Source organism: Heterocephalus glaber, unplaced genomic scaffold (assembly GCF_053883595.1).
Source record: "Heterocephalus glaber isolate CG9 unplaced genomic scaffold, H.glaber_assembly_v1.0 deba00001461, whole genome shotgun sequence".
In the NCBI taxonomy this organism is placed as follows: Eukaryota; Metazoa; Chordata; class Mammalia; order Rodentia; family Bathyergidae; genus Heterocephalus; species Heterocephalus glaber.
Window position 1 is genome coordinate 43,313,436 of NW_028258308.1, and position 25,032 is coordinate 43,338,467.

At 46.7% G+C, this 25,032-nt stretch overlaps 1 protein-coding gene across 1 annotated transcript in view; it reads right to left on the reverse strand.

Annotated features, from left to right (window-relative positions):
* Positions 1–25,032, reverse strand: part of Sfrp1 (secreted frizzled related protein 1) — a 39,257-nt gene that overhangs the window by 8,540 nt on the left and 5,685 nt on the right. The window lies entirely within an intron of this gene.

The window sequence follows — 25,032 nt, forward strand, 5'->3', positions numbered from 1 at the left end:
GTTAATTAAATTCACAAATTTGACACTGGACCAAACCATCAATCAGCCTGTGACAGTAGAATAAAGACATCTTCGGGCATCAAAGGGCTACAGATTTTTATCTCCCATGTATCTTTTCTTAGCAATTCGTAAAAATGCATTAAGTAAAGAAGATGACAAAACATTCAGGAAAACAAAGACCTAACGAAAGAAGGCTTAAAATGGTTTTACAGGACAATTGTGCAGCAGGCCTAAAGCTCTATCTGTCCAGCAGAAGGTCTGAAGGCTCAGCAGGCAAGTGTCTCACCAGAGATGTTGGGGCTGATTTCCAACGTGAACATAAGGAACTGGGCAGGTAAGATTAAGTCATTCATATCTCAAATAAAACCCAAGAAGGTGCAAAAGAAATGGAACATGATGCAGTACACTTTATGGCTCAGCAGCAAATTCTACATAATTCCAGTACAAAAATTGATTAGCCAAAAGAGTGACATAATGAGATTAGAGAATTAGGGTAAGAGAGATAAATCTTAACTTCATTAACAGAAAATCAATAAATAATGTTGAAATATTAAAATTAATAAATCAAATACTATGCATGTTACATATTTGCTCCAGTTTGCTAAATATCACAAGAAACAGCTAAAATAGGTGAAAATTACTACCTCTAGGTCATGGGAATTGGCAGTGAGAAGGAATGGGAGAGAGGACTGCATTTTTTATTAAAAGTCTTTTATTCCTATTTGATTTTTTAAACTGCATTTATTTTGAAGCAAAAATTTTAAATATTTAAAAGGGTCTAATAAGAATATAAAATGTAAATGAATCACAAAATGTGCGATCATTCAAGAACAGAGATTACATTTCCAGACTTTCCATTCTCCAGCCACCTAGAGCAACCAACTGTGGTCAGGACTTTTTAAGAATTCATTTAAGAAGACAAATTAATGAAACTGACTCTGGAAGAAATATAAAATTTGAATAGCACCAATTAAAGAAAGTATATTCCTAGCTTGAGAATCTACCCATATGACAACAACAGCCTGATATACATTTTAATTGATGAATTATAGCAAACATTTAAAGCAGAAAAAAGAAGGAACACTTCTCCCCTCATTTTAGGAAATCAACATTGTGCTAATCCTAAAACTGGATAAAGATAATAGAGGAGAAAAGTATGAACATAGATAGAAATTTGTTTAACAAAACAAACTATTAGAAGTCAGATCTGGCAGTACGTAGTAAGTAGTTTTATTATAGGGATGACAGTGTTGGTTCAGCATTGGAAGATCCACCACCGTAAGTCATCATTTAAACAAAGAAAAGGAAAAAGCCACATGACGTTATCAAATTTATTTCAAAAAAGATTTTTGTAATATGCTTTCTATATCCTTTTAAACTCTGTAAAATCTGTGGTAATGTCCTCTAAATCTTGATATTGTAAATTTTTTAATGTATAATTGATATTATTTAATAGGAAGAAAAGGTCTAAAGGAGTACGGGAAGTGGGAGGGGTAGGGGAAAGGAAAGATGAGAAAAGAAAAAATATGAGAAAAGGAAAAAAATGGAAACAAAGTCTTTGCAAATAGGGAAGGGTGGAGGGGGTGAAGGGAGGGCAGGGGAAGGGGAAAAAATAAGAACCAATGTACTTCATGTAAAGGTACAAGATCCCAATGATGAATATAACTGTATTTTATACCTAAAATGTACCAATAAACTTAATGGCAAAAAAAATTCATTTAAGACTTCCACTTGTTCAACTAGTTGTTTTGGAGGAGGAAGAAGAGGCAGCCTACAGATCTAGTCGATCCTCATCATTTTTCAGATTTAAAAATCCATTAGGTTAGCGCATGTATTCTCTATGTTGGACAGGAAAGGACATTAAAGCTAGTCCTGGCTGCTGGGAAGTAGCTGCCCAAGGTCCTCCAGCTGGAGGGTCTCCCAGCTGTGGCTGCAACCTCCTCCCCTTGGCTATTCACCCAGAGCATCTTGCTTTGTCCCACATTTCCTCCAGTAGAAGAGCAAGAACACATGAATGAGGGACCAGCAAACTGGGGATCACTGGACCAGCACTTGGACACATTCTCTCCAACAAGCACCAATGAAAAAACAACAGGGACAGACACCAGACAATGTACGCTGATCCCCAAGAAACATACTCCTCTCTTAAATTACTTTCTTCTTCATAGAGGTCCCAAGTTCCCAAACAGATGACTGGAGGAGCAGAAGTAAACTAGTCACTGTGATAGGTAGCCTCTTTACCACCCAGAGTCAACCCCTCAGGTCAGAAAGGGCCCACAGACCCCCAATGCTCCAGCCCTGCAAGCCTGGCTTACAACCTCCAACTGCATGGAGCTTTCAGGTGAAAAGTCTGCGCAGATAAGAAAGCTTCACTGTGCCGTGAAGACAGAAGATCCTGATTTTCTCTTTCCTCGGCCCAGTTCACTTATCTCTTAGGTGGGCATCCCAGAAGCTGGAGCCACAAAGCATGGTCCCCAAATCCAAAGGAGATTTGGTAACAGTGCCAGGTAAGGCCCCAGACTCTGAGAAGCTGCAGCCTCCTCTCCATGTTCAACTGTGGGTCTAGGCACTGTGGAGAGTTGGCTGTAAGGCACTGAGTCTGGGTGAGTCCTCCTGACAAAGCTCCTCTGGATGGCAGTTTACCAGAACCCACTGTTCCCAGCAGGAGCCAATGTTTGGCACCATTAATTTATTTAGCAAAGAAAGGAGCTAGCACTTTGTCATGATAACTCAGACTCTCCCTGACCACAAACCACACACTGCATATTTACAAGCATTTACTGACTACAAGACATACCCCCTATAAAAAGAAAAAGAATAGAAGAGACAAAAGACAGCTCTCTCTCCCTCTTATCTACAGAAAATAGGAGATACAGAAAATGTTCCAGAGGAACTCTTTTGGGGCAAATTATTTAATTGAAGTGGTCCTGTTTTCTGGATCTCAGATACCTTAGGGAGACAGTTAAGCAGGAGACTAGAATTTGCAACTTCTCCTCCCCTCCCCACCCCCCCACACAAGCAGCATCAATGTCAGCCATCTGGAATCCCGCTGCCTAATTGCTTGATTTCATGGATTGTGTTAAATCCACTGATTTAAGCTAATGGCACAAAATGAAAACCCCACGTTGAGAGGAAAGTGCTGCCCGTTGTGGTTTTCTTTGGGAAGGCATGTGTGCTGGTGCCTGCAGCAGCAAAAGCCTAGGCTGCAGAGTAGGACAAAGAAGAGCTCTGGCTCTTCCTTTCCCTTTTGTGTACCCTTACACCTCCACCTGCCAGCCCTCCTCTCTCCAGCAGGAGGCAGAGGAGAAGCGAACAAGCCCTGTATATATGGTCTTTCATGAGGATTGCCTGAAGCAAGGGTCCAAATCCTAGAAAAGCTGCCAAGACAAACAGCTTTTCCTACCTCAGGGTCACTGGATTCCCATCCCTCTCCACTCCACCTCCCAGTGTTCATCCAAATGGCAAGTTGGAATGTGGAATGATCTCTTGGAAGGAAGAAGATGGAGAGGGGTGAACGGCTTTGGAGCCAAATGGGAGAAGCCATGAGCATCCCCAGCTCTGAGGGACACTTAAGTGAGCAGGTCTGAGCACCATCAGAATCACATGGAAGACATGTTAAAAATGCAGATTGTTGAGTTCTACCCCAGATTCGGATCACGAGCAATGGGATGGGGTCCAAGATTTGTATTTCTAACAGGGTCTCGAAGATGTTGATGATTCTGCACTAGGAAACCTACATGAGAACCACTGGTTTAAGGGGTTTAAGAGTGGGGACAGGTTGGTATTTTGACATGTCACTTTGGCTATTCAACTCCATTTCCATTCCAGCACTGACAAACTAAATCATAGTTTCTGTAGTGTGAGAAACTGAAAGTGTAAATAGGACTAAAATGTATAATAATGTGAAATAGGAAGAAAGGGGGCAGAGGGGAAGTGGGAGGGGCAGGGGAAAGGAAAGAAGGGAATGGAATTAATATGAGAATATGAAAAAATAGAAACAAAGTCTTTGTAAATAGGGAGGGATGGAGAGATTGAAGGGAGGGCAGGGGAAGGGGGAAAAATAAGAACCAAGAGAGATTATGTAAAGGTGCAAATTTCCAATGATGAATGTCATTATATTGTATACCTAAAATGTACCAATAAAATTAATTTTTAAAAAAATACATAAATTTTCAATTTTCCTTCCTCTGCCTTTGAAATTCGATATCAAAGCCCAGGTTACCTAAAGGAAAACTCTACATCTCAGATGGCAAAGATTGCCCTTGCCTGTTCACATCCCCCAGATGCCTCCCCTACATCCACTCCAGCCCATCACTACAGATCAGACAATGCCCAATCTTGGTCATGAAGTTGTTTAAACTCCAAGACAGCCCCAGAAAAGGACCCAACACACTCCCAGCAAGGTGGCCGGCATTTAATAGACAGTAAAAAAAAGAAAAAAAAAGATCTAGGGCAGGTGCTGGCCCCTGAGAGAAATGCCCCAGGAAGAAACTGAGTCTGGACCTCTGAGTAATGGTGGCCACAGGCACATCTTACTCTCCTCCTTTTATTATCCTCCTAATGTGGTTGACTTAAACACAGAGAATTCTCTCCAGGCAAAATGTATGCTTTATTTACCTATTCTTCAAGCCCAGCCACAGTGCATCTTCTCTAGGAAGCCTCTAGCCAGTTCCAGCCTTGACCTTTCTGGTCCTCCCTGTCTGAACCTTAACTGAGCACACTTTCACATGCTAATTGCCTGTGGTTGTGCCTCATCCATCCTCCTCCCTACTGTAAGCTCACGAAAGCCTTTTTCATCTCTGTTCAGTCACTAGTGCAATGCCCAACCCATCAAAGAGCTTGGTTATGCATCTACCCGACATGCAAATGTAGGAAAAGATATGTCACTGTCCTGAAGTTCACAGCATCATTCATGGGACTTGAACTCTTTGCACTAATATCTGCTTTAGAGCTAATAATAACAACAGCTAACAGTTCCTCAGTCCCTGTGATGGCACTGGTCTATGCACTTTTACATATACAACCCCCTGAAGCCTCTAATAACCATACAAGGGAGATGCTTCAATTATAACCAGTTTCTAGACAAGGAGACTTAAGCAGGAAGGTTCAAGTTATTTGCCCAAGTTCCAACTATTCAACAGCAGAAGTGAACTTTCATTTTAGGAAGCCAAACTCCCAAAATACAAATAAGATCAAAGGTTAAATGAGCTGCATATGCAGACAGGGTGCCCCATGTCCTGGGATATCCTGTACACCCTGTGGCCAACTGCTTTTCAGGCCGAGGGCCAAGGAAGTGTCTAAGTCAGCTCTCACTGGCCCCTTTGCCCTCCAAGAATTCTAGGTAAAAAAAGGATACAGAGAGGGAGGTAACCCTCTGTTTAGTGGAGGCTTCTGCTAAGAAAACTGAAAGAGAAGCCCAAATCCCTCATTCCAACCATCATCTGCTTTCTCGCTACACCTAAGTCCACCAGACTGTGCATAGTGTTGTGGCCAAGGATTAGGTTCTTCTGGCTTTTCTGCATTTCTCACCCTCCCTATCCAGCCAACTTCCTACTCTGGATTTTCCTCATTTCTTCTTTTCAACCCTTCCAGAGTTTGTACTAGCAGCAGGGAGGCTCAAAGACACAGATACCCTGGCAGCCTGCCTGGACTCTGGCCTTTGGTGAGAGCTGAGGTCCAGTCTGAGCCTGGTCCATGAGCACACCTTCCCCATCCACCAGCCAGGCAGCACCCAGCTTCACTGCCAAGTTGGGGGAGTCAGAGGGAGGGGACAGAGCACATATGGCTCTCCAGTAACAGGAAACAGGCAGTAGGAATGATGGGTTCTCAAAGGTAAGACTGGTCTTGGCCCAAGATGGATTTGGTTGAAGCCAAGAACTGAAAAAATGAATAGGAGTCAGCACCAGTCCCATGCCAACGCTGGCTTGGTCTCAATTTTCTAGGGTTCCTGTTCTCTGCCCAACTCATTGACCTGCACTCAAGGTGGCAATGAGTGTCACCCTCATGCTAAATATCTTGGCTCTTCCCGTGGGCCTCTGACCCTCATGGAGTCTCCTTTCTCCTCTTAGCCTGAACCTTCTCTCAAGAAGAGCAGGTTCTCCAGGCCCAACAGAAGCAAACAGCCAGGAGACACAAGAGCAGGCTGTGAAAATGCATATAGGCTAGACTGGGCTCTCCTGTCCTACTTCACCAGGAAAGCCACTTACTGAATGGAAGCAAAGAAACAGAAAGCTTCTCTGTAATTGTGGAGGCTCTGGCCTCAGGGCCCTGTGGACTCGACTGGAGACATAGGTGCCAGGCCTACATCTCAGGGTGCCTTCCCCAACCTATACTGCTTGCAGAGCAAATGCTTTCTAGGACACTAACCAATTTCCTGGCTCCAGACTGTCTTTTTTACAACCTTTTTTTTTAGTGCATACTGGTTATACTGATTAATGCACTGCATTTCAGCATATTTGTACATGTGCATAACATGCTTTAATCATTCCCTTTATTGCCCCCAGCCCCATCCTCCCCGTTTCACTTGTTTTGGGAGGTTCGATGTGTTTAACGTATTTTGATCACCTTCATGCCCCATTATCCACCTTTACACCTGCTGTCTTTTAAAAACCCACAGCACCCTCTATAAGAAGTGCTTCTTTTCCTATAGAAAAGGCAAAATCCCAGGGTCGGGTGCTGGCTGTCTCTGAGAACCATGCACGAGCTCCACCTCCCCAACAGGAGCATGAACTGATGTGCAGAACCAACCCACTGGCTTCCCTGTTCTGCCACCTGCTCAGACAGTACAGGGAGTCCTCCTCCTCCTTCAGCTGCTTTCCAAGCCCTCCCAGCCCCATCTCACGGGTTCCCCAGCAAGCTGCCTCTGCTACAAAGTTGGAGGCATTTAGGACTGGGGCAGGAAGGGTGGGTGCCGGCACCCCTCCCTCTCAGCAAGGGAGGGCTCCATGGAAGACAAATGTCTCCTTTCAGGTAGAGACCAGAGAAGTCATGCAGAACACACAGCATTCAAGCTCCTGGTTACCTTCTAAAGAGCTCAGACAAGGTGTTGAGTGGGAGGCCATCTTGTCATCTGTCACATGCTGCACAAACACCAGAGCAGGTTTGTGGTTTTTGTGAGCAGATGTGGATAAAGAGACACAGTATAACTAATAACCATGATACCAATTTGTCATAGAGGAGGGTTTTCTGATGCAGGGGCTCATTACCATACCCCCCAGCCTAAGGGGCTGTGAGCTGCAGCCTTCAGAAGAAGCCACCCCACCTTCGGCCAGCTGAGAAAGACTCAGCAGAAAGATCTAGGATCCTTTCCAACCTTGCTGACTGCTCTCCGAAGGCAAACCTACCCTGCCTCAGATTCCCCAGATACCTCTGATGAGTGCATCAATTGCACCCCACAGTCAAATGAACCAGCTTTTAAAGGGTCTGAGAGCTTAAGATGAGCCCTGGGGGCTAGCTATCAAAGCACTGCAGACCTGCAGAGCAAGCAGTGCTGGGCATGGTCAAGACCCCAACCCTCTCCTAGCCCTTCAGGACCTGCATCCTAAGCCCTCTGGGGTCACAGCTGGCTGCCTTTCCTGCCTACCTCACATACTCCTTACTGCAGCTGGATGCAGACGTCTCTCTTCTCATGGCTCTGAGTGTGGCTCCATTTACAACGCGTGTTTGTAAGGACAGAAATTAGATCTTGTAACACCCTCCTGTCCCCAGCATCCCAAAAGCACAGCCACTGGCTGCATTCCGAGCAGCTCCCTGCCTCCCAGGCACTACCAAAGCTATGTACTGCCAGGCTACGACACAGCCCTTGAGCTGCCACCACACCTCTGGATTTCCTCCACCACATGAGGCACTCCAGGCATAAATAGTGCTCTTTGCAGTCGAAACCCCTTCCAAGAGCCAGGAGTGCAGCTGGCCCTCCCACGTAGGTTCCCAACAATCTAATTACGTGGGTACTACCACTTACCTTTTAACTCAAGGGGCTCTGAGCATACAACTTTCCCAAAGATCCCAGCAGGTAAGTGACAGGGCCAGGATGCAAGCTAAGGTAATTTGGCTCTGAAACTCTATGGCATGCTGAAGAGTGCTCTTAATAAAGATCATATCCACAGAACATCAGAATGGGACCCTGCTTTGCCAATGCAGTTAATTAAATTAAGACAAAGTCACACTATTTTCAGGAAGCCCCTAAATCCAGTGACAGTGTCCTTATAAGAAGAGAAGCGACACAGAAGTACAGAGACACAAGGAGGAAGCTGTCTGAAGATGAAAACAGACTGGAATTCCAAGACTAGGAACACCAAGGATTGTGGGAGCCACCAGAAGCCAGGAGAGGCATGGAATAGATGCTCCCTCCCAGGCCCCAGAGGGAACCAACCCTACTGACACCTTTACTTTATACTTCCGTTCTGCAACTGTGAGAACACAGATCCCCACTGCTCAAGCCCCTTGGTTTCTGGTCATTTGTTACAGCCATGCTAGGAAACACAGACAAGTCCACACTCAATACTGCTGCACTGTCCATCAACAGATGGATGGTCAGCCACAAGCAAGGTGGAGGAGAGCTTGCTGTGGACCCTCATTCCTCACGCCCCATCTAGCGTGCTGGCTGGGTATGGATCCCAGCTTTGCTGTGTGACTTTGGGTGTCACTGATCGCTCACCTGAAAAAGGGAGCTAATAATATTTTCCATACTTCATAGGGTCAATTTAAAAATAAACTCATGTAGAAGAAAGTATTTTGAAAATGCCAACCTGTTTCTCTTACTTTGAAATGTGGATTCTTTGGATACTTTTTCTATACAATGTGGCTATGATATATAATACAGATAATATAATGTTTAATCATACAATATATTGTGTATAATGTGAATATGTTGTCTTCTCAAAACTAATTGCAGATTAAAAATAAATTATATAAAGAGATTTATGTTTTTACCTATGTTTTATTCATTCCCTCATTTGTGTGATTTCCTTTATCTTCTGTCCCATTTTTAAGTACCACTCTGCATTAGGCGAAACAAAGAAATGTACATCAAGCTTTTTACTCTGATTAGGCCAAACTAACTCCCAGGTTAGAAATTTTGATTCATTCCGCTGTGGCCTTTCAAGAAGTTCTGTGACTATCTACAGTATCATCCTCCTCCTGCTCCCTGAAGTGTGAAGGCTCCAGACCAATTCCATGCAGATTTTTGTGCCTCACTTCACAACCTTCAGAAACACACATCCACACTGTTTCTCCCCTCTTGCTGCCATGAAGATTTCAGTATCTTTATCTGTTGACCTTCAGTCACACCTGTGCTTCTTCTCCATCTGGTTCCCAGAAGCCATTCTCCCTGACAGTGAGCGTAGTTACGGGGCAGGTACCACCCAACTTCCTCCTCCTCCTCCTCCTCTGGACCCCCTTCCCGGCTGTGGACACTCCCTTGGGAATGGGAGCTGACTGACTGCCAGGCTTTCCCCAGGGTACATCCAGTCTTCCACATCAGATAAACCTGGAGGCCAGTTAGGAGGCCCAGACAACACTCAGACAACAGGGAAGTGACAGGTTACTTCCCCAGCTATTCTCAACATGCTGAAAGGCAGCCCACTGGAGGAACCAAAACTACCTCCAAGTACATGAACACTAATTTTTGTGGGAAAAAATTTCTCCACTTTTCTTGTATTTATCTATTAGTTCACTCAATCCATAGAGTTGATTAGAGCCTGTTCCTCTGTTCAGACCAGTGGCTTCAACTGACCTACTGCTGTGCACACGGTGTCCCAGCTGAGAGGGAGAGGGTGACATTCTTGTCCCAACACCAGTACCTGCTTGGAACCAAACAGCTAACTGAGTGCTGCAGGAAATAAAACTCTAAGACAATCATCGAGGCTGTATTACTCAGAGAAGATATGAAGCCACTAAAGAACTCCAAGAAGAGGCTGGTTCATGAACCCAGATGCAGAAACAAGACCCCAGGGAGGGTGGGGGGAGAACTGCAGCCTTGGCTTGGCAAAGTGGCTCTTCTGCAGCCAGCCACGCCACACTGTAGGACAGAGTGCTGTGGAGATAGATCAATGTGATTTCACTGGAGGCTGCAATGTATAGGACAAAGCAGCCTCACTGGACACCCTCCCAGGAGAACAGCACTCAGGTCCCGGCCCAGCACTCCTGTGGCTCCACAGCAGCAGGAAGCATCAGCAGGGATCCTCATCCCACTGCCCAGGAGACTGCACAGAGCCCCTGGTGAGCATCTGAGGAACTTCAGCACGTGCAGGCTACCACACTCACATGGTTTGGATAGAAAAATCATCATTCCTACCCTGTCTTCGAGGCCAGAGACCATTTGAGAGGCCATGGAACCAAGTGTCATTCTACAGATCAGTAAACTGATGCCCAGAGAGAAATCCAGGACTACTGCTACTCAGCCACCAGCAGCTAAGCAGGCACGAGGGCCAGAACCCCCATCTCCCGTGAGCACCCTGTGCCTCCTTCCTCCATTCATTTTCCTCTCTTTTCTTCCTCCACACACACTGTCTCAGAAGCCCCTCCGTTTCTAGCCTGTGGGATCCAACCATCTCCCCCTCCTTCCCTCTCCAAATGCAGGCAATCCTCCCGTCTTCTGAATGCCAGAACCAAGTGCCAAAATTCAAGAAAACTAAGCCCTACTCCAGGCCAAAGAAGCACAATCCCAGCTCATTATCAGAGAAATCACTTCCTGCAAGAAATGCAGCTTCAGTCCTCCTACCTCCTCCAGCCCTCTCTGTCTCCTGAATTCAGCCCCAGGCCCCCTTTCCCTCTCTGATAAGCCCAAACAGCAGTGCTGAGGCCAGGATGCCAACACAGAGTCCTGGGCTTCTCACTATCCCGCCTGCCTCTGAGGAGCATGCCTGGGGAATCAGGGGCATAGCGCACACAAGGTAGGCTCCAGCCACCCCAGGGGACACCTTGACCCTTCAGGCCACCTCAGAAGGCAGTATTCTGTGCTGGAGTTTTAGGGTGTGGGTCCCCGGGAACTTCCTGACTGAGGGCTCCTGGGAAGGAATAGGCAGCTTCCAGCCTACAACCCAAGCTTCCCACTCCAGGGTAGCTGGAGGACAAGGAGAAAGCACAGCATTCTCAGCTGCTCCAGACCAGAGTCCTTGTACCATCCTGCTTTCAAAGAGCACCAAGAAAGGTGGGGGCAGAATGGGAACAAGCAGCAAAAGAAAGGGAAAGTACCCCATGCTTCCCTAGGCCTGCCTGTTCCCGGCAGGGTGCAGCTTTCTGAACAGGGAGATCTGCCAGGAGATACATTAAGTCTGTAAGAGAAGAAGGCTCCAGGCAGAGAGCTGTCAATCACAGGGTAATCAAAGCATGTATCCATTCTCCCCCTTTCCCAGCGAAGGCAGCTTGGTGCTCAGCTTTCACACCACCCCTCCTTCATACACAGTTAAGACAAAATCCCCATGAAAACTGATCTTACGGCGGCATTAGATGCTCCTGCCTGTGTGAGCGATGGAACAGAAGGTGAAGGAGGCCCCACTGAGCCTGGACTTTGGTCCTTGTGTGCTGGGCTTCCTCAATGGCAACTGAGGATTGCTCCACAGTCATGACCTATAGAGATGAGGATACCTGCTCTTCCCCTGTGAGACACTTCTCTCCGGACACCTTCACTGTGCTGTTTCTGCATACCCAGATCACTGAAGAGATCTGCAGGTGAGGTCAGGAACTGAAGAGACACATTTGCGCGTGGGATTTCTACACTGCTGGTGACCTGCTGGGCCAGAGACCCTCACTTACTCCTCTACCTTCCCCCACAAGGTTGGTTCACCCAACACAGCCACCTCCGGGAGAAGCCACTGCCAGACAACACACAGCAGGTGCTTTAAGAATCACGTGTCACAGAATCTGAAGGGCTGCAAAGAACCACTTTCTGGCTTCTTGCCAAAGGCAGGTCTCCCAGGCAGCACATCCGCCTTTGTGCATCTTGTGTGTGCAGTCTCACTCCCTGACAAGGCAGCCCAAGAAGTTTCCTGGCTCCACCAAGCCAAGTTCTACTGGAGCTATGCAGAACACAAGTCCCCCTCTGCTGGTCAAGATCACCTCAGTTCTCAATTATTTTCCTCCTGGTGTTTGCAATCCTAAGAGGCAGACATTCTGGAACACACGGGCTCATCCATGGGAAGACAGGTTGTGAGGATAAGAGCAGCCAGGCTCTTTGGAAAGTGGGAGACAGCCAACCTGACACCACCAGGGTTGGAAACTTGGGTGCAGCAGCTTACTTCCTCCTCGTCCTTCTCCTACCAGCTGTTGCCGTCAAAAGATCTGCCATCAGCCACTATGGGCTGACAGAGGCTGAATGCTCATTCTGAAGGTTGGCATCAGTTCAGAGGATGGGCACCAAGAGGAGCAATAAGAGTACATCTGTCCTGGGGTTGCTGTAGTAACTGTCCCCTCTTTGAGGGCAAGACTAGCACAAAATCTCAAGCCCACATTTCCCAAGCATCTTCTCCCACCTATTGCTCTAGATCTCAGAGTTTTTCATTAATAACAGCAGCCCTCATCAGCCCAGAGATGTTTAGGGTCAGCTTAGCTTGCATTCTAATAACCTGGACAATTATTTTTAGGCTCCTGAGAAAAACATTACCATAATGATCCCTTTCAGTGCTGGTACATCTGTAACATGCATTCATCATTTTTTTAGGAAAGCATGGCCTACATGACAAGTGCTTTGAGGGGAAACAGCCATATAGGGTATACTGACTGCCCCTACATGGGGAGGAAAGTTGCGGAAGGATGCCAAACAGAGCCATCAACTGAGCTTTGTGACTGGCTGTGAGTCACATGTGAGTCACAGGTCACATGTGAACTGTACTTTGGAGTTCCTGAGACACCAGGACACTGATGAAACCCTGTGGGGTCTCCATACCAGCTTGGTGAACATGTACTGAACTGGCAATCTAAGATTCTGCCAATGTTTCTATTTAGCAGATGAGAGACCTGTGGTCCAGAGAACTCCACTTGATTACTTTGTGACTCAGTTCTGAGTTTTAGAAGCAACTGCTTAGAAAATACTTGTTTCACACTTCCAAACTATTCTCCTAAGAGGCTCCATTGGCCCCATGCGGGGGAAGACATGCAAAGATGCCACCCTTCTCTGGCCTCAGTTAAGCACAGAGAGGAGCATGACGTCCACAACACATTCTGAAGAGGCTCCACACATGAGATTAGGACGCCCAGCAGCCCCTCTGGCCCTGGTCAGAGAATGCAGATCTCCAGGGTGTGCAATGCATTGCCCTTTGCAGTGGCCCTACAGCCCCTAGCTCCACTCCTCACCCAATTCTTCATGAGTGCACCCCTGGCTTCCCTCTGCTGCAACCTCCTTCACCTTGGCTTCTCTCCCACACATGCCTCAGAGGAAGCCACCAGCAGACACACCTGGGGAGCAGGGAGGAGGTGCCAAGGAAGATACTGCATCAGAAAACCAAGTCATAGAGCAACACCACACAACTTCAGAGCTGGAGGGAGCTCAAGAGACCATCTGTGGAGTTTGCTTAAGGAAACCAGCCCAGAGACTAACAGGCTCACCCAAGTCACCATTCCATGGAAACACTGGAATTAAATCCTAGGATATCAGAATTTGTTATTTCTACCATATCGTATTTTACCTTCCTGTACAGAAATTTTTATTTTGTGCTTTTGACAGGTGGGTAAGTTGAGCCAGAGAAAGAATTAGTGACTTGTGTACACAGACATTATAGGTGGTAGTAGGCCCTGAGCTCAGGCTGCCCACTGCTAACATGATGTGTGCTCTTTCCAACTTGTTTTTTAAACCCTGGGGATAACACCTTGCCCTCGATGACAACCCCTCCATCCAATGAAATCTGCTGAGGAAGTGACCAGTGTCAGAGAGTCAGCAGCGTTAAATGAGTTTGCTGAAAATACTAAAACCTAAACAAAATCAGCCTATCTGGCATTTGGAGCAATCAACAACACGAAGCATTCAGGAGAGTCCCCAAACTTATAAAGACAGGCTTTGATCTGCACTATGGCATCGCTGCAGAGAAATCCCTCATGGGCTTCTCCAAAGCCCTTCTGGAGCAGGGCAAGATGGGCAGCATGTTCTCAGAGGCCTTGGCAAAGCCTTGGGGGAAGGGTAAGCTCAGATCTCACTAGGGAAGCCTGCCACCCACAGGGCCAGGCCAGCCGGAACAGGCAGATGCCTTAGCTGTGCAACCAGCTGGCTGGCCCAACCATGCTCACCAGGCGGATACGCTGTGCCCACACAGGCATGGGCCACATGCAATGGCCTCATGCCACGAACAATGCACATGTCTATACTCACATGCAAACACCAGCAGGCACGTGTGCCCATGCCCCACTGCACAAACAACTGTTCTCACACATCTATACCCACTCTCGCAGACAGCCACATGCAAGCACAGAGACGCACACACACAAACCGCATGTGCACTCCATCTACATGCCTCTGCCTCATCCCTTATGGTAGCTACAGCTTCTCTTGCTTCCCTCCTCCAAAAAGCCCAGCTCAGATACCCAAGCCAACCCAGGCCCTCGGCCCTGACTAACATTCCCAGTCCTGCCCTTGTGGGGCCAGATCTGAAGCTCTGTGCTTGCTGCCTGCCTGGGCCACTAACAAGCTCAGAGAGAAGTCAGAGCAGTTTATGACAGCTACTAATGATGGCTGCTTTTGGTAATGACCAGGTCTGTGGCCACCCGAGTATGAGTGAATACAGGCTCTGAACGCCCAGGCCAGAGGTTTTCCAAGGGTGCTGACCCCAGCAGATGGCCTGTCCTTGGCTGCCGGGCTGCTCTGCTGACCTCATCAGGCTGCCTCCTTTAGGTGGGTGGCCCTGAATGGACCATCTCCAGGGACATTACTTGCGCCACCCCCCAATTTCTCAGAGGACAGCATCTGATCTCTTCTTTGCAGCTTTCTGTGATACCTTCCTAGGAAGAACTGTACCTTCCTCTACACAACTGTGAACCAGTTCTTTCTCTAATACAGAAATTCCACCGAATCACAAGGGCAGGAACAGTGCCCCAATCACCCTGCACAACCTTTTCATGTGCACTGACTACTGCTGAGCCTGGCCTGCAACACTCCCAATTCAAGAACACAAAGACCCTGATCCTAATATGCCGAAAATCACTCAAGCATCTTCTTCCTCCTCAAAGCCCTAAGTTCCTAAGGAGTAGCACACAGATACAGGGTACACAGATCTGTGAGGCAGAACAGAGGCCCCTTGGAAAAGTCCCTGACTAACTTGAAGCTTTTCTTCAAGCTGTCCTGGCAAAGGGGACAGTGAGGTCCCCTGAGCAGCTCTATCTGCTAAGCCCAAGGCTGAAGGAGGGGGGTGCTCCTCTTCCTCCTCATGGTAGCTCTGCAGGGTTTCTCACTCCTGATACAACATGTAACCAGAAAGAAAGGCTCTTCCCAAAGTAAGGACCCAGGCACCAGCTGTCTTCTGACCAACAAAGGTTTTACCTTCCTTGCAAAGGCCTTAACTCAGGGTACAGAGACCCTGGAGAAAGGAGGAGTCTCCAAACTCTTCACTGCAGCTGCATTGCTTGGCTCTGATGATGGAGACCCTTCTTCCCAGGCCCTAGGAAGAAGCAATACAAACAGTCCTGTCTGCTCAGCCAAACATCTCTATGGATGATGATCTGGAAGTTATCGAATGTGGCAAAAAGATTAAGCAGAGTTCTGTACTCAGCAGACACCCAACAACTGTCCCCTGATTTCACTCTACAGGAGTTCATGTCCTCTGTGGATGCTTTGATTTTCAAAAGAGAACACACATGCATACATACACAATCTGTTTTTGAATGAAAATGAGGTGTGAAGAGTAAAGACTGCAATCAGAGAGGCCCGATACTGGCTGCCATGGGCACCTTGCAGACAACTGCCAGACCTCTCTGCACCTCACCACTGACACAAAGGCAGGAACTTCCTTCAGCCATGAGCTATTTCCCAAAGCTGAATGGATATGAGACTGAAGACACTGCTGTGAAATGATTTTCAAAGAGCTCACTGAGAAGAACACCTCTGAGAAGCCCACAGGAAGTGTCCTATGAAGAAGGCTGAGAGGAGGACCAGAGAAGATAAGGGAGAGAAAATCCCCCTCTTAATCCTGCCTAAATGAGCATTGTGGAGGGAAGCTGACTCCTCCTTTTCATCATTGCCAAAGTAAAGTGGTAGTGTCTCTTTACCTCTTGTAGATACCCTTCCAGAATTTGGAAATGATTTCCCTTAATTCCTGCCCTAAAGAAAATATTCCTTCATTCCCCTAAATAGCTGCAAGCCAGGAAGCATGTACAGTATTGCCTGCACACCAGCCCAGAAAGCTATGAACAGCCCATGCCTGAGGCCCCTCTGTAACACTAGAGAAAGACACTTTGTACTCCCAAGATCCGGATGTGAGTGTGGCTGTCTGTGATCACATCCCCAAAACCTCCCGGACAGCCACAGATGTCACCTCTGTTCCAAGGTTCTTGCTTGCCATCTCTGCCCTACCAAGAGGGTCAGGATAAGAAGGATGCAGGTGGGACCTAAGTTAGAGGAGGCACCCAAGACCACTTTCCGAGTGAACTCAAAGCTGCAGGAAGGACCCCAAAGCCAGTGTGAGCCTGAAGCTCCAGCACCCAGCCTGCCAGAAAGCAAGCAGCTCATAACCCAAAAGTCCTTCTCTGAAACACTACCACACTTGGCACAAAGCCTTCCTCTTCCCTATTTCATCTCTGTTTCAGCCTTATGATGCATCTGTTGCCCCAGTGCACCATGTAAACATGGCCTAGGACCCAGGTCTACAGCACAGAGCTTCCTCTGCTCTCTCCTGTCCCACACAGGCCTCTTGAAACCACCAACAGGCACAGCCAGAGACCCTGAGGAAGCATCTATAGGGCTTTTTTTTGCCACAATAATTCAAACTCAGCAGAACCCAAAAGGGGATTTCTTTCCCTATCACCATGTCCCTGCCCTGGCTCCCCAGTCATTCAGCACACCCAGCTCCCGCTAGTTGGATTCAACAAATGTCTATCTCAAAGAAACCTAATCTGGCTGCTTCTGCTTCACTTCCCTTGGAACTGTCACCGGCTGTTGGTGTGCTGAGGGATGCCATCTGAGGCTTGCCTCCCTCCAAACCAGGAAATCCCCAGAAAGAGAAAGTACTCAGGTGCCAGCAATCAGGTGGCTCCCAGACCCAGGAAGGCTCAGGCTTCTGCAGATGCCAGAGGTGTCACTCCACCCAGCCCCAGCTGGCCTGGCTGCAGTGCCAGGTCCTGCCAGGCATGTCAGGAGTGACAGCGCTAGTGACAGGCAGGGCCTCTTACATGGCAAAGCTGTAGTTCAAATATTTATTGTATGTGTCTGGCTTTCACACAGAACCTGCAACCTGCCAGTTACCAGTATTTACCTTGGTAGAAATGCACGGGAAATCTTAGTCTGAACAGGCCCAGAGTTTGTTTTACTGCCAGATAAACAACTTTCTTTGATAAATCATCCGTGTGACAGTGTTCCTGAAAGACTAAACAAAGATTTCAAGCACAATCTATAGGCCTTTGAGAAGCCTTCCAAAGCTAATGCACGTTTAATTGGCTGCTCTAAGCAGGTTGGGGCAGGGCAAGGGTCTGACATTTCTTTGGCCATTTGTTCTCCTTTTTTAAAAAAAATACAGATTGGAGCTTCTGGCTCATTTCTGCAAAACTGGGTGAAACCTACCAATATTTAAATGGTCTTTTGCCTCTGAATATAGCCTTTTTTTTTTTTTTTTTTTTTTTTTTTTAGTTAAAGGGACTGAATATCACAAGGCAGCTGTTGAAAAAGAAAAGGAAATCTGCCTGGAGGTACTGCTTGAGAAAAAAAGGGGAGGAGGAGCAACACAAAAGGGCTCGAAAAATCTCTTGAAACAGACACCAGTAAGCTATGAGTAGAATATATTAAGTATGAGATTTCTCAAAAGCACACAAAAGAGAGCCTCAATGGGCGTTCCCCAAAACCTGTGCAAATTCAGCCCTAATCGTCCACTGGCTACTTAATAGTGTCACCTAACTGAACTTCAGACCTGCTTCCCATGTAGTACAGACAGGACTTGAGGTTGGGAGGAAGGGGGTTGTTTGTTTGTATTTTTTTTTTAATTGAGTACAGTAACTTGAAGCTGCATAAAGATTTTCCAAATTGATATTTTAAAAGCTGTCTTCAGTGTAATCCTCTGTTAACCAGAGAATTAACCAAGACTTTCCATTCTACCTCTTAAATTGTTTTTTGCCAATCTGATTTCACTAACACTAGAATCCTGCTTCCTAGGCTAAATTCCATCCTGAAACGATTCTTTCCAATAAGAGGAGATTATTATCGGTTGAACAGCTACCATATTCCAGGAACTGGAATTAACTCATCTGCTTCATTAATGCAATTCTCCCCACAACACATTGAAATTACCACCCATAGTTTGCAAATAGGGAGCCAGGCTCAGGGAGGTTTAGAGACTTTCTCTTGGTCACTTGGCATGGAGGGTTGGGATTTAATGCAAGTCTTGTCTGGCCCAAAGCCTGGGTTCCTTCCATTTTGCTGTTCTGCCCACCTTCCTACCAAGAAGGAATCCAACAATGGCCAAGTTCCTTCAATGTGTGGGACACAGGCATCTGGCCATTTTAATTCCACAAAGTGTGACAGTAAAGGAGCACTGAGTGCTGCTGCTCAGTGCTGCCCCCACTGGCCTGGCAGGATGGGAACCGGATGGGCATGAGAGGGTAGGAAGGCAGGAGGGATGAAGTCTGGATGGGCTGCCAGGCAAGTGCTGATGGGCAGGAGAGCTGTGCGGGCTCCAGGTGTAGCAGCCATGGGCAGCTGAAGGACTTACTCCCTTATCTTACTTTGCTCAGTCGGCAGGAGGAGGGCATGGGCAGGCTGATCTCAGAGGTCCTATCCAACTGAGCATATCTCTACAGTGACAAATCAGTTCAGATGAGCCAGACAAGGCCTGAAGAAATGGGCAGTATCACAGACCACAGACACTCCCCTATCCCAGCTCACCCCTTACCCCCTTTCTCTGCTCCCACCAGAACAACTTTAGAAAATAATGGTGAACTTGGGAGCAAATCCTTCTCCTTGTTCCCCTTCTCCATGATGCAAGGGACAAGTACTATGTGATTCCATTCCCATAAGGTCCCTAGAGTAGTCAAACTCCCAGGGACAGAAAGGAAAATGGTGACTGCCAGAGCTGGGAAGAGAGAGATGGAGAGTTAACCCTGACTGAACACATAAAATTGAAATGGTCAATTTTATATTATATATGTTGCCACAATCAAAGAAAGAAACAGAAGAGAAATAAAAAAGAAAATGAGAAGAAAGAGAAGAGAAGACAGAAAGGAAGGGGAAGGGACAGAAGGGGAGGAGAAGGGAGGAGAGGCGCTGGATCAGGACCACTCGTGACCAGAGCCTCACAAAATTGCAGTTTGGAAGGCCCTTGAAAGGATGCCTAGACCACACTATTTGGCAATTGCCTGTCCAAAGAAATAATCTTGCCAGAACTGGACTTCACCACAAATAGGAAGTCATGTGTCAGCCAGTCCTGAACCAGTCATGCCCGAACCTAAATCTGTCTTAGAACAAGGGATCATTCCAGCATGATGCAAGGAGGGCAAAGGGCTGGAAAGAGAATCAGGTTCAATAAACATGCAGAAGTAGAGGACAGAAATGTTTCCAAAATCCCCTCACCACGCTGGTGAACCCATGAATGAGGACAGATGGCTGATCACGTCCAACTCTGAAAGAGCACTGAAATGCACCTCTATTGAGCTCAGTCTGCAGACACAATCTCATCTCATCTGCTCCTCACCAAAATCTACACCTGAGTATTGGCTACCATCTCACTTCAGAAACTGAGGCACAGAGTCCTTAAGAGATCTGCCAAGTGTGGAAGAGCACACAGAGTCAAAGGGGGCAAAGAGAGACTTGAACTAAGCTCCAGTAGATGCAATACCTCATCCAAGGGTCATGAATGTCCATTTCCCTTCTACTACTCCACACTTCCCTGGTTTAAAGATGTGGAAGTAAGCTATACTCAGTGAAATGTGTCTAAGAAACTTCCTGCTGTGGTGACAGCCAAGAAAAGATTAGTGATGGAGAAAGGATGTACCATGCTCTCCACAGACATAAAATATGGTTCTTTACAGGTTCTCTTCATGGTTCCTCCATGTGCAACCCCAGCCCAAACTTCCCAGGGCCTGAATCCTTGGGCCTGACCCCTAGGTTTGGGGCTGGCTCAGTAATACTTCAATGTGAGCCATGGGTGAGCAAGTAATTGACCTTACAAACATCCCACTAGCAGGAAGGCTTCAAAGGCCTTTGGTTCAGCCATGATCTCTGCACTGTGCCACCCACCCCCAAACATAGGGAGAATATCTGGAATGAGAGGAGCCCATCAGCCACAGTTACATCTGCAGTGCACTGAAGAAAAGTTTCTCAGACCTTCCAGCTCAGGGAGCACCATCACAACTTGCTCCAAGCATTTACCAACTCAGGAATGGTGTGAATGTTTTAAAGATCTTCAGTGACAGCAGAATTCAGTCATTTTCAACCTGCCAACCCTACCTCAGGTTAACAGCTCCTTTTCCAGAGTCTATTTAATTTTACTTTGACCAAACTAGATTTCTGGATATCAGGGCTCTTTTTAAAATACACACAGACACTCACAGTCACCTCAAACAGGGTATGTAGTTTTGCTTGAATTCAATAAACATATTGGCTGAAAAGGAGCACTCTACTTTATAAACAAGGAACTCCAATGTCCAGATCCTCACCATCCCCTGTCATTCAAACACTCATCTGACAAATTTTTATTTTATGCCAACCATGTATGAGATGCAGTGCCAGGGACTGTTTGAATACAAATAGGCCTTATTTTATCCACTCTCACTCTAGGACTGAGATTTTCTTCACATTTTAGCACAAAGTGTGTGTTCCCTGTCAGTGGTGCAAAATGAATAGTGCACCTCACAATTAACAGGCATCTTACAGTAGGTAAAACATGGCACCAGACACAGACCCTACTCTCACGCAACTTATAGATGTTGCAATTCCTGTGCTGGCAGCCAGCCTTCCTCATACTCAGGAGGAAACCCAGGTTTGGTTTGGAAAGCTTCACCCTACCTTTTGCAAGACAGCAAACTGCCCTGCAGAGTACACATGGCCTTCCTCAGAGTAGCCCAGCCAGGCACTTTAAAAGACACTGGGACAGACAGCAGATTCCTGGGGATACAAGAATCTCGGAAAACACTTCTTCTAGGAAATACTCCCAGTGCTAACTGTGAGAGTTGATTTTCTTTTTCTTTCTTATTTAGCCAATTTTAGTGTTGCAAAGCACAATTTTTTCTCTTTATGAGGAAATGTATAAATAAAAATATAATCCTTTTAGAAGGCAAGGAAAATTTCTGGGGGCAAAGAAGTCTTTTTCCACAGCCAATAAAAGGGATGAGAACAGGGGAGGCTAAAGAAGTTGCCCCCTGAACTCTCAAACTAAAAAATGTCTAATAGTGAGTACAAGAAGAAGCTTGGAACTCTCTTAACAAAAGTACTAGAGATCACTGTGCTAATTTCTGTCAGAAAAACTTACAGGTGTTCACAGAAACTGGAAAAGAAGCTCAAGAAAATGACCAGAGCTGGGGATACTAACCTCACAACAATTACAAATGAGATCTTCACATCCCTGAGACAAAATGGAAAAAAAAAAACCTGAAAAAATATGGCTGTAGGCACTGAGTGTTAACAGCAAGATTATTAGTGTGGCGGCTGGCAAATGCTACACTGGACTGCTGAAAAGGCAAGGGCAGTATCCTGTTGCCATCTAGCAAGGAAGGCACAGGGAACAAAAAGCAGAGCTGTGTGCCCTGACTGAAGCACAGCAGGCAAGCTGGCCGCCATGTTGAATTTGGAGACTGCACCATTCAACTTTTGGCTTCCCACATCTGGTGCTTGATCCAGGCTGATCTAGCTGCATTCCTAAGCATCAGCACACAGGCTTTTCTGCTGATGCTTTTCCCTGTTGGGGAAAAAAATGTGCTCTGAACTGAGGGGGTACAGTGCAGGGGTGGAGAGACGAATGGCCAGGCAGAGCTGACAGAGAGAGTTATAAATGCATTGCTGGAGGAGAAGATAGTGGGCAGGGCATACCCAGCTCCACAGAAGCCGAAAGAGTCCAAGCAGGCTTTGGCAGCAGGGTGAGCCTGCGTACTGACCCAGAAAATGCATCCCTCATTTGCGGAGCTCACAGAGAGCTTTCCAGCAACCTGATGTCTTCCCACTGGGATGTCAAGACCGCTTAACACAAAGTTTGATCCCTGGGGTACAGAGTCAGACATTCCTTCTCTTCTCTGCTGTGTGTCAGCTCACATTGTCAAATGTCTTTGTTTTCTAACTGAATCCCACTAGCGTGGCTGACTGCCTCACTTACTTGAAATGAAATGAGCTAGGAAACAAGTTTCTCAACAAGGCTGCATTCTCCAGGGTGCTAAGAAGGGCAAAGCTAAGCTCAGCCCCTGCAAGGGGTGGGGGGATCCTATTTATTGTTTCATAAGAACATTACAAACAAAAACCAAAAATGTCTCTCCTTCACCCCCATCAAAGAACTCTGGCATCTATCATACTTGCACTGCACACATCAGCGTCTCGATGGCAAGGCCCTAACAGTTCACTGTCTTGTGAGGAAGGCCATGCTATAGGGAGTAAAAGTACTCCAGTTGGGAAAGTCAGACTCCTTATTTATTAAAAGAGAGGGCTTGGTAAGATGACCTTGAAGGTTCTAGACAAACTCAGAAGACCTGTGAACCCAAGAAGAAAATAATCTCGGGCTAAAAGGACACAATCCCAAACAGTTAATCACTCAGAGTCTTGGACCTGACTGTTTATTTTCACCCTACTTCCCATAAGCAGCACACTGGGGTCCTGCTGACTACCTGGCAGGCACCTGCTGCAGCAGGAAAGGGCATCCACCACAGGTGAAAGGTCAGAGTGTCCCCTGGACCTTTGCCTCCTTTGTACAAAGTCAGCCTTGCCACATTCCAATTCCTTCCTAAGGCTGGCCTCTTCACTCCAGGCCTCGGACATGGGATGTGTCTAGTTTAACTAGGGCATGTGTCTGAGGTACCTGAGTTTTGGTGAGCAACTGGGAGAACAGCAAAAAAATCTGATGATGATTTGGGGTTGGTGAGTTTCAAATAAAGATTTTCAGCACAAAGATGGAGATCCACTTTTTTTCAGCTTCTTAACACTACCTTTGGCCTTGAGTTCCCACAACCCCATCTACAGCCTCTGAATTATAACCCAACTCCATGATCCTCTAGCAAATCATTGGTTGGTATTTGGTCTGGATGTTTAAAATCTAAAATTTAAATTATAATTTAGGCTAGATGAGTATTTTTGGATTACAATATCTAGCCCAGTGACTTGTACTCAATAAATGCTGAATGGAGGGATACGTACATACAAATTATCAAATACACTGAATTTTGAGATCTTTGGGAAGACAGCACCCACCAGCCACCTCTACATGCTCATTGCCGAGGGCTTCCATCACTCTTCCCTGATAAAATCACATGAACATAACTATCTACACCTTTCAGAGTTTACTCTAATATTCCCTGGATTTGTAAAATGTTAGAGAGCCAACTTCTAAAGAGATTGTTGTGATTTACCATATCTGAATATCCCTTCTGAGGATCCTTTGGGATCTTGGCCACAGCTGAGCCAATTTTTCCTGCCTCGAAATAAGTTATTCTCTCAGGATGACTGAGAGATTTTGTGTATGTCATTGTTTTTCCTGTGTCCAAATGTACCTTTGGGAAGGAACCAAGTACATCTTTGGGGATGAAAGGCTTGTTGCTGAGGTCATGTGGGGCTGTATACCCACAGATGTTACAGCAGGAGACCTTTGGCTTGGGGCACCCCCGTGAACCATGCAGTGGCTGTGAGTGACACTCAGTAGACAGAAGGGCAATCAGATGTGCCATGCATCCTGCCAGGTGCCCTCTATAATTTTACTTGAGTTCATTTTAAAGGGCCAAAGAAAAGAAGAATGTGACTCAAACCCAAGCAGCAAAATGTACAGGAGAACAATTTTTCTTGGGGGTGCCATTGTCCTTCCCCAAGAATGATGGAGGCAGGTAGGGACATCAAAATAAAAACCAAAAGAAATATCGATTCTCATGAAGCTCTCAGTGGCGAAGGGTCTGAATTCCTCAACTTGTAACTTAGACATGGCTGCAAATGGCCTGCAGATGTACTGGTGCACTATTTCCTTCCACTTCCGTGTGCTACTCCCTTTACCAACACAAAACCCTTCTGTGCAACTGATTAAGAACACAGAGGAGGGGTTGTGAATAGAGAGCAAGACTCACATTACCTACCTTTATGTTTTTCCTGGTAAGAATTCTGTAAGAAATCCAACCTCGAGGACACAATGCAGGAATTAGGAGAAACACAATGTTCAGCATCAGGCTGAACCTGTCCTTCGGCAAACTGGGCCTGGTGGGCAGCCTCTCCACATCCACGAGTGACAGAGACAGAGATAGGTTGGGAGTTGGAGGGACCCCACTCCCACCTGACCTCTCCCGAGAAGAGACATCCAGAGTGTTTGGCACTCAGGACTCCTGAAGGCCAGACTGTGTGGGACCAGCCCTGAGAGGTCCTGGGATCTGTGCCCAGGTTACGCCCAGCCTTAATCCTAGAGTGCTGGTGTGCAATTCTATCTCAACTCAGAGTGACTTGGGGAGGGAAAGAAAGCACACCACCATGGGGATGTCAATTTGCTCTGTCTGAAGAACCTGCCTGGGGGCCTTCCTCTGTACTTCCAAGCACTGAAATATCCCCCCTCTTAGGAAAGTACCCCAGGTCATCCACTGAAATCCTGGGTAGAGTAGTGCTGACACCTAGGGGTAGATATAGAAAGAGCCATCCATCTGACAGGAGGAGCTGGTGGAGCTGCAGGCTGGAGCTGCAGGAGAGAGCAGGTGAGAGGGACTGACCTCTTCCCTCTACTTTGCAGCTTCCAAAGAGTTGCT